Below are 19949 nucleotides of genomic sequence, written 5' to 3'. Positions count from 1 at the left end.
ATAGAATCAAAGAGAATGCCAATTCTTGGTGCACATTGGTGATTCCTCTAAGTGCGTAGTATAGTTTGTGCCCTTGATACATCACCTTGCTCCTTGATGGGATTGGAACTATGACTTACAACTATGGTGCTCTTAAGATGCTTTGGTAAATAAATTTTATACTAGATAAGTCCTTCACCCTCTTTGAGCATACAACCTCCTCTATCCACTTTATGTTCCATAAGGCTAACTTCTCCTTTGATGTAGATGTTGGTGCTAACTCTTTAACATCTTCTAGCATCTTGGGTACATTTCCTATGGCCCCTTTGGCTCCTTTCATCATAGGTGGATGGTCCCTATGTGCAGCGAAATATCTCTAATGGCTAGTGTGGCTAATCAAGGTGCTATGATGTGATTAAGTGCAACATCAAATTTGGAATGTGGATAATGTTTTGTGGTCATGTATTGGTTTTGTGCTATGGTTTGTAGCTAAATGTTGGGCTCTTTGTAGGGCTATCTAAGGCACTAGGGCTTCAAGTGAGGCACTCTAATAAAGTTGTGGGATTCACAAGGCGCATGAAATCTTCCCCTTGAAATTAAATTTAAAAGAGAGTTCTAGTTCTTATTAGAGTCCTCCTATTCAAATAATGTGTCTCCAACTTTGTTCCCATGCTCAAAGGTCCATAAGTAAATGCAAGGCATTCTAGTTTTCCTTAAGGATCGCATTGTGATCCATCCTCTAGATTAAGCCTATCATTGGTCATCTCCTAGGTATAGATGCAATGATGTGACACTTCTTTATGATGCTTCTAAGATTTTTTAGCCCCATTTTATAATATGCAAGGCCAGGACAAATGGCTGTACTCTCATCTTTGGTCTTGCTTCCTTGAGTACATCATATGCAAAATTCTAGGCTAGTGAGAAACTACATAATGTTCACCCTGTTACAACTATATATATCATCTCTCACTTGACTTGGATCTCACCTATGTATACTAACTCTACATCAATATGAATCATTCTTTGGGAGAATGTCTTGTGTATCTCTCTCGTGCTCTCTCTCTCTCTCTCTCTCTCTCTCTCTCTCTCTCTCTCTCTCTCTCTCTCTCTCTCTCTCTCTCTCTCTCTCTCTCTCTCTCTCTCTCTCTCTCTCTCTCTCTCTCTCTCTCTCTCTCTCTCTCTCTCTCTCTCTCTCTCGCAAATGTGGTGGGGGAGCTGACGTGGCTGAGGGCAAGAAGCATCGAGCTGGAGGAGGAGCTGCGGGACATACAAGACCGCTACTCGCAGATGAGCCTTCGGTTCGCAGAGGTGGAAGCCGAGAGGGAGGAACTTTTCCTTGCCCTGCGAACAAACAAAAGCTAAGGTATCTACCTTAAACATAATTTTGAAATTTTGAACCTCTCTCTCTCTCTCGCCTACCCCGCTGCCTGTGACCCTTCCCCCCCTACGCTTGCTCTGCTCGCAACCCCCCACAGACCCGCTGCCACAGTCCCCCCAATCCCACAAAATGCCCACGATCCTCGAACCAGGAGGGGGCTTTTTCCCAGTGAGGTTACATGCCGCTCGAGCTCCATAACGTGGAGCTTCTAATCAGCCAGGCTATCAAGGAGGCGAAGAAAGATTTCAAGAAGGATGCGGATAATGCCTTGAACCAAGAAACCCGCCGGCTCCATGAGAGGATCCGGCGACTAGGGGAGATGGCGAAGACACTCACGGAAGAGAAGAGGGATCTCAAAAATGACTTGGACAAGCTACAAACAGAAGTGTCACATCTACGGGAGGCAAGAGAGGACGCAGATTTCAAAGCGGACCTCCGAGAGGCTATCACAAAGGAATGCCGAGAGGACCTCCAGGTATGCATTAAAACCGAAGTTGAGCCTTCGAGAGAGGGATGGGAGGAAAAAATCAAAGCAAACATGAAGGAAGAATTAGAAGGGAATAAGGAGGGGTGGATTGAGGTAGTGAAGAAGAACATTAAGAAGGAGGTCCAGGAAGAAAATAAAAAGGAGGAGGTAGTCCAGGTTTAGGAGACCTTAGAGGAGGAGAGGCTCACGAACGCGCATAGATTGAACGTGCGTATTACCGGGCTCCCTGAAGGGGCCTCTTCGGAGGAGGACGCACGCGGGCTATGCACCCGACTAGGGTACACGAGCATGCCCTTTACTCAGGCATGGCATGCAGAACGAGATACTACCAGGGTCGGAGCTCTGATATTACATATGAGCACACTGGAGGACAGAGCCGCTTTCTTTCGGAAGCGGATTTCGCTCCGAGGGATGACTGGGGCTCCCATCTTCATGGATGAGGACCTGACTCAGATGCAGATTGCACACAGACGAGCATGCATGCCACAGATACTCCAAGCACGTAGAGAAGGCCATAAGGCCTTCTATCGAGATAGCCGGATTTTTATAGATGGACGCCCCACCAAATAGGGGGGCATGGCCTATGAGATAGGGCAGAGGACTGTACAGGAGACCCCGATACGTGTGGCAGTTTGGAAGTGCAACGGCTCCCTATGGTCACGACCGGACAGACTTGAGGAGATTTTACCCGACCATGATGTTATATGCCTCACAGAGACACATGAGAGCCCAGAGAGAGGGCTTCCACGCATTATAGGATTTGAGTGGGTATCTGCATACAGGGCTACTACTAGGCAGAGTACATCTAGGGGCTCAGGAGGGGTGGCAGTTCTATTCCGTCAGGGGATACAGAGACATATCCAGTTAGTGAGACGAGATGAGGAGGCCAATTACATATGGATCAGAGTGCAGATATCAGATGAGAGATGGATCTATATGGCAGTATGCTACTTTTCACCACGAGGGTCCAGATATGCTACTACGCAGGGTGATATTCAGGCCAGAGATTCCCCCTCCCCTTATTCACAGCTCTTAGAGGACATTATTCTGTATTCTAGTTTGGGTGAGGTCTTCCTTATGGGGGACTTCAACGGGCGCACACAGAGCCGACAGTGTGAGAGTTTTGATATGGAGCAGCCAGAGATCATGAGAGTATTAGTTGGGGATTAGTCGGGAGTCAGCAGATACTGGGCCAGACGCCACAGGGTATGGAGGGCATTTACTTGAGCTTGGTAGTAGACATCATCTCGTTATTTATAACGGGATGGCACGATGGCCATATTCAGGAGGTCTTACATGCTTCCACATGGGAGGGGCGAGAGTACTATAGATTATCTGCTCAGACCGATCGATGGGATGCATACTATCGAGTCCTTCGACCTTGGGAGACTTCCACTTGGTGCCGATTACACCTTTCTCAGTTTCTCACTCCTCACCTCATTACCATCACCACCTGCAGATATCATACCCCACATGCATACTGCCATACACTTCACTCATGAGCTTTCACATGTTTACTCACAACATCTGGAGGAGCACATCACGTCACTTGATCCATATGCACCCCTTGATACACTGACCACTGATATCACACGCATTCTGCATGATTCTGCTACACTTAGTTTTCCACATCACACATACACGCACCCCCCTCTGACCGGTACCATGCCACAGAACAGGCGGTATGATGATGAGTGCAGAGATCTACGTCGACAGCTACGTGATTTGGAGGCCAGAGGAGAGATCACACACAGACAAGCGCAGAGACGCATGCACTGCTTGACCCGCCGTAAAAAGCGGGAATGGGAGGAGGAGAGATATTGGGATATATACCACCTTCTTATGAGCAGAGATTGTGCAGAGGCATGGAGGCAGATCAGAGAACCACGCTCACCCATACCGATACATGACCCTGCAGTATGGCATGGATACGCACAGAGTTTATATCATGTACCCAAACAGCCGCTGATACCCACACCATGTACACTGAGACCGGGTATTCCATCCTTTTTCACCACTAGTATGGTGAAACATGCTATCTCACGGTTACAGCATGGCCGCAATCGAGACCAGTTAGATCTTCAGACAGAGCATATTATATATGGAAGAGACACATTGGCTCCACTCATTGCTCACCTCTTCAACTGTGCATTGTCTGAGGGGTTCCTTGACTAGTGGACAGAGCACACCATTGTACCTATCCACAAGTCAGGGGATCCTATGGATCCTAACACATATAGGACCATCATGATTGGGCCAGTTTTGGCCAAACTTTATGGCACGGTGATGGAGGAGGAGCTCAGCACGCTGGCAGAGAGAGAGTGCATGCGCACACCCGGACAGGTAGGGTTCAGACGGGCATTTTCTACCATAGACCACATCTTTACTCTCCGTTGTCTGATCGACCAGACATGAGTGAAGAAACAGAGATTGTATTATTACTTTGTGGATTTCCGCAAAGCCTTTGACATGGTTCCGAGAGAGAGGCTTTTGAGACGCCTACTTGATCTGTGTAATGTGTCCACTAGAATCATCCAGGACACGTCTTAGCAGTCCATCGGAAAGGATGTCTAGAAAGCTCTGCCCGGCATTCCCATGGAATGTTACGGGATTCGCCATCTAGGTCTTCCCGTGTCTGCCACGTAGCGGAAGTATCCTGGCCGTTCCCACTTAGGATCGACCTGAATTAGGGTTTTTCCTGATTTGGTCATTAGCTAACAGCAACTAGCATCAGACCCGAGCGAACTACTTTACGCAGAAATGCCAGGTTCGAAGCGGATTCACGCTGCACTTGGTTCAAGGAGAATGGGAAACGAGAGGGATGCAAGGCTCAACCTCTCTGCCATAAGGCATAGTCCCATTCCGTTCCTCTAAAACAACATAAATCGGGTAAGACGTAACTCTAGGTCATCGCTCTCGTTATTCGTTTTGATGATGATGATCATTCCGCTATTCTTCAAGATTTTCGAGAAAAGTTTTCGGCTAACCGGGACCACCCACCGGACCCATGGCCCATCCTCCGCACTTTCCTCGGTTTGTTTTAGTTATGTAATTATCTAACACATTAATTTGACATATAACAATCAGCTTCTTTAATTACTCCTGTTAAGCACTGGTTCCTTCACGTAATCTTATCACGTGACATAGAAAAACAATATCAGACAAATTCTTTATTATCATTTCATCATTTTATCTTTGAAATACAAGGAGTTCCACCTGTAGGCTTCTCCATAATCCGCCCGAAGGCTATCCAATAATCCGCCAGGGATCACTATTCCAAGCTTCCACCCGTAGACTAGTATGCGGGCCTCGAGATCCAATCCCGAGTCACGTTAGCCTCTTGTGCAGGACCCGGAAAGCGAGGGATTTACAGCCAGAGCCCCCCCTGGCACCCAAGCGTCCTCCTACTCCAAGTAGAGCTCAACGGAGAGACCTCTCGCGGCGGGTTCGCTCCACATTCTCGGCGCGGTCAACAACTCGCTTGGTTAGGGTCAGGCAGGCAGTCAGGGGTAACTGAAGCTGCCTCTCCCTTCAGGCTTTCAACCTGAAGCATTAGATATCATTTCATCCTTTAGTTCTTTGAGCAAACAATGCAAACAGTGCTTTCTAAACTGTTACAAGCACAATCAATTCCAGTGGTCGTTTATTTGGCCAACTATTAAGGAGTGAATCCTTCTCTCCGAATGCATCCAGCATTCGATCCGGGATCAATTGCGACTTGGCAAGATCCCCAAGGGTTTGTTTGTTCACCCTTTTGTCCTTGGGTTAGGGTCATACCCTGTTAACCCAACTTAACCAATACCTTAGGTTTCATTAACAGTAAATCGTGGCGACCATGTCGCTCCGATTTATTGATTGATCATTTGCTTCCAAGTAAATACCTAACTTCCCTTTACTTGGCAAATTTTCCCTAAGAAAGGTGATGTAACAGGATGACTACTCATCCTCTTGCAAGTTAAACTTGCGCAAGAACTTGCCAACCTCATTTCAAGAAATGGCAAAACTCTCTTGTGAACAAACCACAAGTCTATGCGACGTTGCAACTTATTGCAAAGTGTCGCACCTATTCCATGGGATCATTTCACCCATTGAACGGCATTTTCTGGTCGCGGAATTATCTCCAGACGAGAAGGAGGGTTTAGGGTGTCTTCTTACCCAACCCATTCCTAATTACAGTAGGCTGACAACGTTCGGTTCTAGGAATTCCAACTCAATCCGAGTTTCATCATTTGAACGAGTGATCCTTAGGGTAGAAACCTTAGATCGTTTTATGCTTGAGCGTCCAATTGTCCCTACATTCCGTGAATGTGGGTAGGACCTTTGGTTCAAGGGTTCGTCTTGGTAACAAGTGCGTGAAACTAGGTCAAGTCCTTAACGTGCTAAACCCTAGTTAGCACTTGAGTTATTTATCATATCGGTTGAGCCATCCTATGCGAATCCCTTGTGGGTTAGGCGATTTAGATAATTCGATCTACTTGTCTTGAGACAAGGATGAACCATCCCTAGAGATGTTAACTTGATCTTAAAGGAGAAAGCTAGTTGTAACATCTCACAATTCACCTAAACGCGTGATTCATTGCTTTTACGTACCCCTAAATTCGCAATAACCCTAACTTTTCTTGTTAAGATCAAAATGCATGTTAAATTGCGGCATAACTTCCATTGATCCTACTAGGACTTGCATTCAAGAATCATACCCACAATTCTTTTTCTAAGCTTTTAAGATTTCATGCTTCACTAAACCATGCAGCCTTTCCCTAAATACAACTCTTGATGAATGAATTTTTTCATATGAAAAATGTGCAACATGCACTCCTTTCCTGACTACAACGTAGTGAAATTCATGCAAAAAAAAACTAGAGTTGACCTATTCCATTTTACAATCACATGCCACATGCAAATTCCTAAAATCATTTCCGCACTCCTCTATTTCCTACGGGGTTAAGGACTTCCCTAATGAATCATTCAATGAAGATTTGTCTAAAAATGCGACATGCAATTAATCTTCCCATGCCTAGTCAAAGGTGCACTTTAATAATCTCAACCTTATAATGATAGGCAATATGTGTTCTAGGCCGTCACTTTGACATGCACGCAAGGGAAACAACTAATAAGGTCGTGAGATGCATAGATAATTTACATTATTTTGTTCATCATGTTGGAAATACCAATGACCACTTCATGCCATGAGCTAATTATTTCAATAGTCCATCTATTTTCAATTGCATCTAACTAGGCTAGGTGAATTTGACATGCGTAGGTGCTTCCTAGTCCATGAATTTATCGTGCATAATGCCTTACTTTTGCGACGAATCAAAAAAAATAGTAAATACCTGGACTTGTGGGCTCAGGGAGATATCCACATGAATGTTAGGAGAAGAACCTCCCGTGTAGGCCCGAATTGCAACCTCTTGGCCATTGTGGGCATAATTTCGGACTTCCAGGTTGCCTTTGTCTTCACACGATTTGGTGAATTTACTCACCTTGGTACGCAGCCTCAAGATCTTTACCTTTCTCCCTCGTATGTAGGAGATGCCTTCGTGGAACTTCGGATCTTTAAAAGGTTGGACTTGTGAGACTTGGGCTTTTAGAGGGGATTGGATGGAATCCCACGAAAAAGGGGGTTCTAAATGGACTTAGTGGATTTGAAAAAAAAAAGGGGAAAAGGGGGTGTAAAAGACTGCTTGAGAAGGGTTAAATCCGAGGGGGAAAAGGGTTATTAAACCCACTTGAAAGGGAAAAAGGAAAAGCCCACGGGAAAGGGGCTTTGGAACCCGGGGAGGAAAAAGGGGTTTAAAACCTGCTAGTGTGGCTTTAAGTGAATCCATGAAAAGGGTTTATGATTGGGTAAATGAATTTTGGGGGATGCAAGGGGAAGGCTCAATTCCCGGGGGTAAAACCCCTTGTGTAAAGATGCAATGAAAAAGGGGTTTTTAAAAAAACCCGGGGGCAATATGAACTTGGCTGGGAATTTCCATGGGAAGGGGTGCTTGGAGAGTTCCCTTAGAAGCTTCCAAGAAGCTTCCAGGAAGCTTCTGGAGGGCATGGGAGCCTAGGTGGATGAGGGAATGGAGGCACAGGTGAAATTCGATGGCAGCAGCGGCAGCGTCCTGCTCGACAGCAGCTGTGTCTTGGCTCCTCCCCCTCGATGGTAGTGTCGACAGTCTGACGGCCTCCTCCTTCACGGCAGCTAGCATGTCTTTAAGCTCTTCCTCTCTCATAGCCCTCTCCTCTTCTACGGCCGCCTCCTCCTTCACGGCCAGCAGAGTGGCGCGGCTCTCCACGGCAGCCTTACCCCCCTACCCCTTACGACCAGGGCACAGGGCTCTTATAGGTGAGGGGAGGGGGATCCCCCCCCACTCTCGTGGCATCATGCATGCCCTCGGCCCCCCCTGCGAGCTCCAGCAAAAAGGAGCTTAATAGCTCTTGCTATTCCCTTCTCCTCCAGCACGACAATCGGCTGGAGGAGAGAGGGATAATTAATTTTTTTTTATCTTTATTCAATTAATGATCTCCTATTAAGTAGAGGTTCATGCGAAGAACGCGTACTTGGTAATTGGGAATGTTACAATCTGGGGGTGGACGATGACATGATGTGGGGTATTTATGCACTATATGAGCGGGTTACTGGCAGAGTCAGATGTCCGGAAGGTATATCAGATCTCCTTGTGAGCACCATTGGTGTGAAAAAAGGATGCCCACTCTCACCGACTCTATTTGGGCTATACGTTGATGAGATAGCAGAGTTTATTCAACAGCGAGCCGGTGGAGGTATAGATCTCAGTGGAACCACAGTTCATATCTTACTATATGCAGATGACATTGTGTTGGTCTCAGATTCAGCTCAGGGATTACAACAGCATCTATTAGCATTGGATGATTTTTGCATACAGAGAGGCATGACAGTGAACCTTGGTAAAACCAAGGTTCTTATATTCCATACATCAGCTCAGATACGCAGACAGAGTATTTTCATGGCAACAGGAGGGAGTATTGAGGTCACTGGATCATATGTATATTTGGGAGTCACCTTTACAGCAGCTTCAGGGATTTTCTCGATGACACAGGCAGCTTGTGACTGCCTCACTAGAGGATACTCAGCATTGGCTCTTATGGAGCGACAGTGTCATCAGGCACATTTCCAGGAGCCCCGCACCAAGGGGTGGCTCTTTGATACTCTGGTCACTCCAGCACTAATGTATGGAGTAGCTATATGGGGGCCAGGCCTTGCCGATTATGTATGGACATTGATGGAGAGACCTCAGGTGATCATGATATCTAGATTGATTCGCAACAAGGCCTCAGTCCCACATGACATTGTGGGAGCAGAGCTTGCCACACCGGCCATGCTAGTCGAGGCATTATTTCAGACAGTCTGCTTCCTACACAGATTTCAGGATATGGACAGAGATCGCATTGCATACAGAGCATATATGGCATCTCAGGAGATGGCTCGGGCGGGGGATACCACATCATGGTATGCACAGACTAGAGCTTGGTTTGACAGACATGGGCTGGACATTGATAGACTCCCATCTCTTCTATATGATACTCAGGCTCCCACTTACACCCTCTCTCTCTCTGAGAGGAACAGAGTCATCAGACAGGAAATATGGCATATTTATATACAGAGGACATGGGTCAGCCCTACACAGCCACTGCCATCGAAGATGGCACATTATTATACACAGTTCTTGAGCATATCAGAGCAGGGATTCATAGAGATTCCGAGATATATGCAGATCTATATGCCACATCGATTGAGAGTTCTTATTGGACAGCTCAGGGTATCATCACATCAGCTTATGATTGAGAGTGGCAAAGCTAGTGGCATCCCACGGGAGGAGAGGATATGCCCCCTTTGCAGATCAGAGGTGGAGAGTGAGGAGCATTTTGTTCTCAGATGCCAGGCATACTCAGAGTTGAGATCTAGATACACATTGAGCAACTCACTTCAGGGATGTATGACTGATATGGATTAGAGATCATTTGGCCGTTTTCTGGGAGAGGCATGGCACATCAGAGAGCAGAGCACACAGCGGGTCCCAGTCAGAGAGGGGCCCACCCAGATGACTATTACACAGTTCTTTCAGACAGACAGAGTGAGAGCTACTGTACCAGCCTCCAGCCAGACCTCCGGGCTCACACTACAGCAGGCTGAGGACCAACGTACCCGATGTCGCACGAGGATCCGTGGGTTTCGGACCCCACAACCACACCGACAGGAGATGCGGAGGATTCTTGATCTACATCGACAGCAGACTGAGATTCGACGACACTCGACACATTGGATCTCACATCTCCAGTTTGCTCTTTCTCCACCACCGATGTACCACATCCTACATCCAGGAGGGATCACCTGCTATTAGCGACTTCGACGACTGCTACTACATCCCAGGATAGTATATCTCCCTGCATTTGTTACATATACACATCGCACCACTTTATCACAGCCGACAGTTGTTCCCCTATCACAGCCGACATTTGTTCCCCTCTTGTAGCCATTATCTGGAGTACCAGAGCTACATATGCACATACACATACACGACACTTATCACACTCACAGCACCGTATTTTCAGTTTCCAGTTTTTAGCTTTTCATTCAGCACTTTTATTTTGGATAGCTAGACCTCATCAGTTGTATCACAGTTTGTCTCATAGGCCAGTTTTGGTCTTTAGAAGACGTTAATATAACTTTCTTTCTTTCTTTCTTTCTCTCTCTCTCTCTCTCTCTCAACATGGTATCAGAGCTATGGATGCATAGCAACAACAAGGAAGATAAGTTGTTTCATTGTTTATACTTGATTGAATTCTTTGCACAAGTGATGATTTGATACATGAACTTGTTCAAATTAGAAGTATTAGTTAATTTTGTCTTTAAAAACCGCTTGTCAATCGGAGTTCTGGATTAAAAGTTATGACAGTTTAGGATTCAAGACAACAATTCTGCTCGAATCTGCGATTCTTTATTTAAAACTGTAATTCTAATTATAGTTCGTTAATCCCCAATTACAATTCGTTAATCACTTGTCTTCGTTAATGATGTTGATTACGACAAGCAAACATCTTGCTACTTTTTGCGATGTTTTATTCGATCGAAATAGCACTTTTCTTATGCACGTCATCTCGTCTTACACGTTACATCTCTCTGTTTCAGGCTTTCTTTTTAGTCACTCAATACTTTTCATCGTTCTTATGTGCATCTCCCTATTTTGATTGTCACGCGTCTCAACTACGCTCGTCTTGTTCATGGTTTGCAGATTCTGCAATCTCATCTTATTTGTTTTCTCTCGACATACAGGCATGGCCAATTGCATAATTGTTAACGGATATCCCTCTAGCAAACATTCGGTTCCCTTCTTCCAAGGACAAGGATTTCTTGGGTGGAAAGCAAAGATGATGCTAATTCTTGAAGGTGACGAATTGTTTGATATTGTTTTGGGTGACCTGTCTTGCTCAGTTCAACCTATTGATGTGATGAATGACAATTCTCTGATTACTGATGGCCTATTATTTGAACAATGAAAAATTGATCGTAGTGATTGGATTCGTCGTGACAATGTGGCTCATCGTTATATATTGTCTGCACTTCCTGACTCACTTATGTTGGATGTCTTTCATCTGGAAACCTCTCATGCTGTTTGGGAGTATATTATCTCAACGTTTGAGAAGAAATCGGTCACCGAAATTTTATATCTCCAAACTTGTTTGAAGAATCTTCAATATAAGGTTGGTACTTCTATGCACTCTCATATCGAGGCTTTTAAAGACATTATCAATGAGCTTGGTGCTGCCAGTGCTCCTGTTGCTAAAAATCAGATTGTTACTCAACTTCTTCATACCATCAAAGATCCTTTATATGACAATATCATCATTATTTTGTCTAACAAGGATGATATCCACTTTGACAAAGCATGTATATCTCTTATTGAATATTCTCAATGTCATGGGCATCACTTGGAAAAATCTGATGCTATTTCGGTCACTCATGAACAAAGGGATTTTGACGCTGCTTTTGTTGCTCACAAGTGTCCCGCTTCACGTTTTCAGCAGGGTGGATGCCCTAATCAAGGTGGTAAATCTTCTCGTCTTGCTTATCCTAACAAACATTGTTCTTATTGTGATAAGAAAGGCCATGTGACTTCTGATTTTTGGGCACGTCAATATGATGAGGATCATGGAGTTACTACAAAGCAAAGCAACCTTGCTCATCCAAAAGTTTTCCTCCTTGTGATTATTGTGCACATACAGATCATCCATCTCGTCGTTGTTATAAACACAGATATGATGAAGAACGTTCTCGAGCTTATATTGTTCAACAAACTACAACTGATGATGATCATACTCATCAGGAGCTCAATTTCGTCCATCATGATATCTCTCTAGAAAAGGTACTTCATGTTCATGATGGTTCTCTATTCATCGTTGATTCAGGTGCCACTAGAAACATGACATACCAATCATAGTGGCTTCACAATTATCATTCTCTTCCTGTCAAGAGGTTTGTTTTCCTTGTGGATGATACGACTTGTCAAGTCAAAGGAGTGGGTGATTTATATCTGGGGACTGTTTCATCCACTAGAATATTAAGAGGAGTTCTTCATGTTTCAGATTTGCAAAGAAATCTTCTTTTTGTTGCTCGTCTTGTTGATCTTGGTTTGTTTGTTGGCTTTGATCATAATCAATGTCATATAGAGAAAGACGGACATACTATAGCAATGGCTCCTCGACATGGTAATCTATTTGAGCTATCATTGAACAATATAGTTGCAAATGTTGTTACTGCCCCTGGAGATACAGATTACAAATTATGGCATTAACGATTTGCACACTCTGATTTTGCCAAAAGTCTTGATCTTCATCGTCATGGTCTTGTGCAAGGTATGGATCTTAAATCTCATCCACGTATGGGAATATGTGAGTACTGTGCACTTGGAAAACACCATCATTCGCCTTTCCACACTTCTACTTCATCACATTCCTATGCTCTCTTGGATTTGGTTCATATCGATATTTGCGGTCCTTTTCCTGCCTCAAAGTCTCAATATCCATATTTTATAACTTTCATTGATGATTTCTCACGGTACACACATGTCTATCTTCTTTGACATAAGTTTAAGGCTTTATCTATATTTAAACAATACAAGATAAGTGTGGAGCTTCAAACTGGATTCTCTATAAAGACTCTTTGCAGTGACAATGGCGGTGAAGATGTATCCAATCTATTTGATGACTTCTGTAAGGATCAAGGTATTCATCATGAGTTTACAGTTCCTTATTCTCCTTAGCAAAATGGTGTTGCTGAGTGCAAAAATCGCACTATTCTTAATGCTATATGTTGCATGCTTATACACTCTGGTTTGTCTCAAAAGTTTTGGATTGAAGCACTTCTAACAGCCGTTTTTATTCAAAATCATCTTCCAACAACTGCACCTACTAGTAAAATTCCTATAACAATCTAGACAGGGAAGACACCTTCAGTCTCTCACTTTCGCACATTTGGCTGGATTGCTTATATTCATGTGCCCAAGGGCACTTGACATAAGTTGGATCCTCCAGGTTTGAAGGTTATTTTTCTTGGTTATTCAGATCATTCCAAAGGTTACAAATTTTATGATCCTTCTACTCAAAAGGTTATCATTCATCGTGATGCTATATTTGATGAAAAGACTATGGGTGGCACATGGTCGTCAGATGTTTTAGATGATTCACACTCTTTGCTTAGTGCATTTCCTTATTTGCTTTGTGAGTCTACTAATTTTGATGATCATAAACCTCCTTCACCTCCAAAGAAGATTGATGAAAATTTGGAGATATATGTCCATATTCCTATTGAGATAGAGCATGGATTCTATTCTATTGAATATGATGTCTTTGATGATGCTATGTCTGTCCAAGAGGATCCAATATCGTATAAGGAAGCTATCAATTCGTCTCAAAGGGATCAATGGCAAGAAGCTATGCAAGCTGTGTACGATTCTTTAATCTCCAAAGGTACATGGATTCTTACTGAACTCCCCCCAAATCGTGTTCCTATCAAATGTAAAGGGGTTTATAAAACCAAGACCAAAGCTGATGGCTCGTTTGATAAGTTCAAAGCACGACTTGTTGCAAAAGGTTACTCGCAGATTGCAGGAGTAGATTATCAAGAAACATTTTCTCCTGTTGTGCGCTCCACAATTTTGTATGTTTTTAGCTTGTGCAACACTATTTGATCTAGAAATTCACCAAATGGATGTTAAAACGGCTTTTCTCAATGGAGATCTTGAAGAAGAAATCTATATGGAGCAACCTGAAGGTTTTATGATTGCAGGAAAGGAGCATCTTGTATGCCAGCTTCATCGTGCATTATATGGATTGAAGCAAGCCTCTCGTGCTTGGTATATTAAGATTGATCAGTTCCTCACATCTAAAGGTTTTGTTGCATGTTTTGCTGACCCAAATCTTTACATCAAAAGGGAGGACAAATGTTTTATTATTCTTACTCTATATGTTGATGATACTATTCTTGTGTCAAATAATATTGCTTTCTTCGATGCTATGAAAAAGCTTTTATCGACTGCATTTGAAATGGTGGATCTTGGTGAGATACATTCTTGTTTGGGTATTCAAGTTCAACGACACCGACAACAAGGCATTCTTCTTCTTCGTCAGACAAAGTTTATTAATGATATTGTTAAGAAGTTTGGGTTGACAAATGCGCACTCTGCCAACACTCCCATTCTTTCGAGCTCTACCAAGGGTACATCTACAACACACAATGAAGAATCAGCCATTCATCAACCTTTTGCTAATCTTGTTGGTTGTCTTCAATTTATTGGTTTAAACACAAGAGCAGATATTTTATTTGCAGCTAACTTTTTGCGACAGTATCTTTCTTCCCCTTCCACTATTCATTGGAGTGCTGCAAAACGTATTCTTAAGTACCTCAAGGGTACTAAGGAGTTTGGTCTTATTTATCATCGTCGAGAGGATTCTTCTTTATCTTCTTCAACTTCTCTTGACCTTATTGGATATACAGATGCTGATTGGGCAAGTTCACATTTATCCATGCGATCTACAAGTGGAAATTATTTCTTTGTAAATGGATGTTTGGTTTTTTGGTCCAGCAAGAAACAATGATGTGTTGTGGTTTCTACAATTGAGGCCGAATATGTTGCTGCATCATTAGCAGCTCGCCAGCTAGTTTGGCTTTCACAACTACTTGCAGATTTGGGACATCCTTCATCATCTAGTACACCTCTTCGATGCGACAACCAAAGCACTATTAGTCTTACCAAAGACTATATACAACATAGTAAATCAAAGCATATTGCTATTTATTATCATTTTGTTCCACATGAAGTCAAGAAAGGTTCCATTATGGTGGAGCATTGTCCCAGTGATCAAATGGTTGCAGACATCTTCACAAAAGCTCTTAGTTAAGCTTGCTTTAGTTCATTAAGACATGCACTTGGTATTGTTCCAAGTTCTTGTCTCACTGATTGAGCCATGTATCATTGTATTCAAGAAAACTTTATAGTAAATCATTTTTGTATCGTAGGTATGTGTAGGGGCTCGGGTTTTTCCCTTGTTCTCCCCAAGGGTTTTTTCACTCGCAGCAAGAGACCTTTGTTTAAGTGGGGATGTTACAACTATATATATCATCTCTCACTTGACTTGGGTCTCACCTATATTGTAACGTGTCCACTTGTAATCTTTAGGACACGTCCTAGCAGTTCATCAGAAAGGATGTCTAGAAAGCTCCGCCCGGCACTCCCATGGAATGTCACGAGGTTTGCGATCTAGGCCTTTCCGCATCTTCTATATAGCACAAGTATTCTGGCCGTTCCCACTTAGGACTGACTTGAATCAGGGTTTTTTCCTAATGGCCATTTCCTAAATGGCAACTAGCAGATTCACGCTGCACTTGGTTCAAGGAGAATGGGAAACAAGAGGGATGCAAGGCTCGACCTCTCTGCCATAAGGCATAGTCCCATTCCGTTTCCCTAAAACAACGTAAATCGGGATTATTATAACTTATATTCTAGGTCAGCGCCCTTGTTGTTCGTGTCTTTTGAATGATCTTCTTGCTATCCATCATGATTGAGGAAAGTTCCCGGCCAACCGGGACCACCTATTCGTAGGATGGTCGGACCCATGGCCACATCCATTGCACTTTTCTCAAGTTGTTTTAGTTATCTAATTACCTACCACATTTAGTTGGACATGTATCAATCAGCTTCCTTAATTAGCTCGTTAGGCACTGGTTCCTTCACGTAATCATAGCACTTGACATAGAAAAGCAATGCCAAACAAGTTCCTTTTCAATAGGTTATCATACTTATCTTTGAAATACATAAAGTCCAGCCCGTAGGCTTATCCATAATCCGCTCGAAGGCTATCCAGCAATCCACAGGGATTACTAATCCAGGATTCCGCCCTTAGACTAGTATGCGGGCATTGAGAACCAATCCCGAGTCACGTTGGCCTCTTCTGTAGGGCCTAAAAGGCGAGGGATTTACAGCCAGAGCCCCCTCTGGCACCAAGCGTCCTCCTGCTCCAAGTAGCACTCAACGGAGAGACCTCTCGCGGCGGGTTCGGTCCACCTTCCCGGCGCAGTTAACAACCCCCTTGGTTAGGGTCAAGCACGCAGTTGGGGGTAACTAAAACTGCCTCTCCCTTCAGGCCTGCAACCTAAAGCATTAGATATCCTTTTATCCTTTAATTCTTTGAGTAAACAAAGCAAAACAGTGCTCTAAAAATTGTTACAAGCACAATCATTTCCATTGGTCATTATTTGGCCAACTGCTAAGGAGTGAATCCTTCTTTCTGAATGCATCTAGCACTCAATCCGGGATCAATTGCGACTTGGCAAGATCCCCAAGGGTTTGTTTGTTAACCCTATATCCTTGGGTTAGGGCCGTATCCTATTAACCTGACTTAATCAAAATCTTAAGCTCTATTAGCAGTGAATATATTATTCCAATTCACTGATTGGTCTTTTGCTTTCAAGCAAATATCTAATCCCCGTATCTTGGTCACTTTACCCAAGAAAGGTACTATATCACGACAATTAGTCATCCTCTTGCAAGATAAACTTGCGTAAGAATCTGCCAATCTCATTCCAAGGAATTGGCCATTCCCTTGTGATCAAATCACAAGATCGTGCGACTCTACAACTTGTTGCACAAGTGTCGCATCAAACAATGGGACTATTTACCCATCGAATGGAGTCATGAAATCATGATTAGATATAACAATCTGTTCCTGATTGCATTAGGCCGACATTGTCGGTCCTAGGGTTCCAAGTTCAAACCGAGTTTCATCTTTTTAGCGAGAGATTCTTAGGGTAAAAACCCTAGATCATTTCTTGCAAGTATGTCCTACTATCCCTACATTCCGTGAATGTGGGTAAGTCTGTAGGGTATTGGAGTTTCAGCTTTGGCAATAAGAGTGACTAGGTCACGTCCTCAACATGTTAAATCCTAGTTAGCTCTTTGGGATATGTTACATTGAATTAACCCTTTCTAAACGAGTCCCTCATGGTTTTTAGGTGTTTAGGTTTAAACCAATTTAACTTGTCTATTCTTGAAGATAATTATGCTACCATTTCTGTAACCACATGATTCATTGCCTACGTATAAGTTGATTTACAAACCCTAACTTTTTGGGTGAAGATCAAAGCATAGATTAAGTTATAGCATAATTCCAATTTATCATCCTATAACATGCAACAAGATTCATGCTACTAAGCTTTAGGATTTTATGTTTAAACAAGCAGCCTTTTTCTACTTTCATTTTCGAATGAATTTGCCATATGCTGAACTTACATAACCTTTCGTTGATTTGAGTTTTTAGGCCACTTGCCTAGAGTTAAATCTTCTTCATGTAGCCCTAGTAATTTCCTACGGTTGCTAGTAACTTTCTTTAAGAATCATTTCAAAAAAGATGTTCAATAATGCGGTATGATGTTTATTCCTTCCATGCTTAATCGAAGTGTACTATCATAATTCAGTTTTGAAAAAATGGACATTAATTAATCTAATTTCATTACTTTGCAATGCATAAAAACGACTTGCTAGAAATGCATAGAAATCTTATGCTCACTTTATTTTCTTCGTTTTATTGAAAAATACTAATGACCAAATCTCTCAATTGTGATCTATTAGCCAAAGTATTTTCAATCGAGAAAAAATGCATCCTTATTCCTCAAATGATCCATGCATAATTGAAATATTATGACGTTAATCAAATTTAGAAAAAAGAACCTGGACTTGTGGGGAAATGTCCACATGGATGTTAGGAGACTATCCTCCTGCGGTTGTGCCTTGTGCTTTCTTAGGAGCCATCGCGAATGCTGCCTTTCCGCCTTGGACGCAGATTTATGATGTTGGCCATCTCCTTCGCACGCGAAACTCGCTTTGTGATTCCACTGTCCTTTAAAATCGAACCTTAGAAATGGAACTTATGAAATTTCCCTTCCTTACGTAGAAGCTTCGGGGGTGCAAATTGTCTACACAAAAAGGGGGAAAAGAAAATAGATTTATGGTATGCAAAAGGGAGGAAAAGGTAGCTTAGAAATCCAGGTTATAAAGACCCCTTTTGAAAGGGTTTATAAAAGTCCCTAGGAAGGGCCTTTAAGATGACGTGTGAGGGGGGGAAAAATCCATGGGAATTGCTAAAATGGCTATTTGTGTGGGGAGGATTTAAAAGGAACCCGAGTTAAATAGCCTTAGGGGAATGCTATGAAAGGCCTTAAAACCGGCTAGGGGAGGGAAAATCCACAAGAAGGGATTTGAGGACTTGTGGGAAACCTCACGGAAAGGGGGTTAGGTGGAATTTTCAAGGAAATGGGTAGAAAAATCCCAAGGGGCAGGGGTGTATAAGAACCACAATAGGGGGCTTTTGGATTCTGGGGGGGGAAAAGCAAGGGGTGTAAAAGACCTTCTAAAGGAAGGATTTAACGAAGCCACATGAAGGAGGGCTTAGCTCCTCCCCTTAGAAGCTTCCAAGAAGCTTCTTGGAAGCTTCTGGGGGTTTCAGTAACCACCTGGGAAAGAAAAGGGGATGATTATTGGAGAAATGATGGTGGCCAGGAGGTAGACCGAATCAGTGACTTGGGACAGCGTACGCGGCTTCAAGCGGCGGCTCTAGACTTGAGCCCGAAGTTCCCTCCTCCTTCACGGCCAGCCTTACGCCCTTTCTCAACGGCAGCATCAGCATTATGTCATCTCCTTTCTACGGAAGCAATTAGGCAGTGTGACGATTTCCTCCTTCCTTCCCAAAGCTCCCATGGCAATGGGTTTTATAGGGAGAGGGACAGGTACCTCCTCCCTCCACGCGCCATTACGCATGGCCTCTACCCCCTTGCGAGCTCCAGCAAGGAGCTTAATTTCCCTTTCTATTCCCCTCTCCTCCAGCACGACAGTCGCCTAGAGGAGAGAGGGATAATTAACTAAAAAAATTTGCCATTATTCCCCCATGAATTATCCTTTTGGCCTTCTAAGAGGAGGTTCATATGAAGAATGCGTGTTTTAGAAAATCGAGAATGTTACATTCTCTCCCCCTTAGAGGAATCGAGATGTTCTCATCTCGAGATAAATTGGGAATATTGATGGTTGAGAGTGCTTTCATCTACCCAAGTGGCATCCTTTTCGGGATAATCTTTCAACTGGATAAAGGCATTCTCTCAAGGTTCTCAATCTCAGTTGTCTCTCCCTAACATCTAAGATCCTGTCAGGCCTTAGTTCAAGGACTCCTTGACTAGGCATTACAACTTGTTGGTCATCAAGTACATGGTTAGGATTAGGTACATACTTCTTCAATAGGCTGATATGGAATACATTATGAACCTTTAGGTTCTCAGGGAGTTACAGTCTATAAGCATTAGGTCCTAAGCACTTAAGGATCTTGTATGGTCCACAATATCTTGGACTTAGCTTCTTGCAATTCCCTAAGGATAGAGAACTCTTCTTTGGATGTATGCGAATGAAGACCATATCTCCTTCCTCGAAGATTCTATCTTGACGCTTCAAATCTGCGTATGCCTTCTATCTATCCTTGGCAGCTTGGATGCCCCGTCTTATTGACTTTATTTGGTCATCCATCTCTTCCAACATCTGT

At 43.3% G+C, this 19949-nt stretch overlaps 1 pseudogene; it reads left to right on the top strand.

The window, feature by feature from the left end:
- The first annotated feature begins 2420 nt into the window (after positions 1-2420).
- Positions 2421-19949, top strand: part of LOC148015142 (uncharacterized) — a 93774-nt pseudogene continuing 76245 nt past the window's right edge.

This window comes from Lygodium microphyllum, chromosome 24, assembly GCF_053477565.2.
Source record: "Lygodium microphyllum isolate KBCC chromosome 24, Lygodium_microphyllum_v1.1.10, whole genome shotgun sequence".
NCBI lineage: Eukaryota > Viridiplantae > Streptophyta > Polypodiopsida > Schizaeales > Lygodiaceae > Lygodium > Lygodium microphyllum.
This window is presented reverse-complemented; position numbering and strand designations above follow the sequence as displayed.